The sequence below is a fragment of the Colobus angolensis genome, unplaced genomic scaffold (genome assembly GCF_000951035.1).
Source record: "Colobus angolensis palliatus isolate OR3802 unplaced genomic scaffold, Cang.pa_1.0 Scaffold70, whole genome shotgun sequence".
Classification (NCBI taxonomy): domain Eukaryota; kingdom Metazoa; phylum Chordata; class Mammalia; order Primates; family Cercopithecidae; genus Colobus; species Colobus angolensis.
In genome coordinates, this window is record NW_012120710.1 from 9,427,168 (window position 1) to 9,429,506 (window position 2,339).

At 41.0% G+C, this 2,339-nt stretch overlaps 1 pseudogene; it reads right to left on the bottom strand.

Annotated features, from left to right (window-relative positions):
- Positions 1 to 623: 623 nt before the first annotated feature.
- LOC105501342 lies at positions 624 to 1,583 on the bottom strand (annotated as a pseudogene).
- Positions 1,584 to 2,339: the final 756 nt, after the last annotated feature.

A 2,339-nucleotide genomic window follows, 5' to 3' on the forward strand; every position in this document is an offset into this window, starting at 1 on the left:
TATGTGCAAATTCACCAACTCTGTCTCCTGAACTTTAGATACATATGCACACCTGCCTATCCAATTTTTCAAACTGAGTATTGAGGACTTCAAACTCAATTATCCAAAACTGAGCTCAATAGCTTCCTCTCAAACCCACTCCTCCTGCTGTTTTCTTGTTTTATTATTGGAGACCACTGATTTCCACTCTATTGCCCAAGTCAGACACCTGGGAGCCATCTTTAACTCTTTTTACTCACTCTGTCTTCTCATACAACCATCAACATAACCTAACTATCCTCATTTTTTTTTTCTTAAAAGACATTTATTCAGTGTCACAATCAGACTATTACATTTAGCAATCAACAGCATGGATGCAAAAAAAAATCTACATTGAAACCCTTTGTTGGAATGCTTTACACTTTCCACAGAACAGAAACTAAAATAACCTGTTATACAATTAGTCACAAATACAATCCCCGAGTTTTTTGCCCATACACATGAGTATTTGTCTAAAACATGTCTTCTTTGTAGCAGCTAGGCCCTGCCACCACTGTGCTTGGCTGAGTTCACAAATCTGTTGTAACCTGTAGCTTCCCTGTCACTTCTCTGACTCTGCTCTCCTGTTAAGCCTTGTTTCCCAGTTAAAATCTTCTGCCACTGCCATAGCTACTACTGTTACTGGAACCGCCATAGCCACCTTGGTTTCCTGGTTGGGCAAAGTATTGACCTCCACCACTACAGGGGCCAGAGCTTCTGCCTCCAAAGTTTCCTCCCTTCATGGGTCCAAAATTTGAAGACTGATTGTTGTAATTGCCAAAATAGTTGTAGCTTCCACCACCTCCGAAATTGCTTCCATCATTACCAAATCCATTATAGCCATCCACACTGCCACCATATCTACCACTACCATGGCTGCCACCAAAGCCACCATGACCACTGAAGTTTCTACCACGACCAGAGTTGTCATTCCCGTCGAAACCACCTCCATGACCACCACCAAAGTTTCCAGAACCACTTTGCCTCTTTGACTGGAGAAAGCACTAGCCATCTCTTGCTTTGACAGGGCTTTTCTAGATTCACAGTTGTGGCCATTCACAGTGTGGTATTTCTGAATGACAATCTTATCCACGGAGTCATGGTCATCAAAGGTTACAAAGGCAAAGCCCCTTTTCTTGCCACTGCCTTGGTCAGTTGTGATTTCAATCACTTCAATTTTCCCATACTGTGCAAAATAATCTCTTAGGTGATGTTCTTCACTGTCTTCTTTAATGCCACCAATAAATCTTTTTTTACAGTTAAGTAGGCACCTGGTCTTTGAGAATCTTCTCTTGAGACAGCTGTCTTTGGTTCCATGACTCTTCCATCCACCTTGTGCGGCCTTGCCTCCATGGCTGCACCCACCTCCTCCTCAGTGGCATATGTGACAAACCCAAAGCCCCTGAGCGCTTGGTGTTTGAATCTCTCATTACTGCACAGTCCGTGAGTATTCCCCATTGCTCAAAATGGCTCCTTAGGCTCTCATCGGCTGTTTCAAAGCTCAGTCCTCCAATGAAGAGCTTCCTGAGCTGTTCAGGTTCTTTAGGAGACTCTGACTTAGACATAACAGCAGGGTGAAGAGAGACTTTAACAATGCTTCTTCGGTGGCATCTATGGGCAGAAAGGCATTATCCTCATTCTTTATAGCCCTCAAGTAAGTCTACTTCACTCAAATTGCATTTAACTTAACTAAAGCCTTTATCATCTTACATATATTGCCAAAGTAACCCATCATTCAATAGAAATATAATGTCAGCCATGTACACAAACTGTGTATGTAAGTTGAAATTTTCTAATAGCCACATTAGAAAACAAACATAAGAGATAAAATTAGTTTTAAAAATATACTTTATTTAACCCAACATATGCAAAATATCATCATTGCAACATGTAATCACTGTAAAATTATACATATATATAAATGAATGATATACTTTACATTGTTATGTTTACACTAAGTCTCTGACATCCAGTGTGCATTTTCCACTTTAAATAATCTCAATTTGTACCAGCCACATTTGAAGAACTCAGTAGCCACATGTGGCTGGTGGCTATGATATTGGACAGCATAGCTCTGACTGGTTTCCCTGCCTGCAGACTCTCCCCTTCTAACTCATTCTCCCCAACTGCAGCCAGTGTGGCATATTTGATTCTATCACTTCACCGTTGAAGGTCCTTGATTGATTTTGCATTGCATAAGCTGTCAAGACCCATGATAATAGCTGTACTTACCTCTTGAACCTCATTTCACTCAACTCCACTTTAAGCTCCATACATACCGATCTCTTTATGGTTGTTTCCCAAAGATATCATGCCTTCTG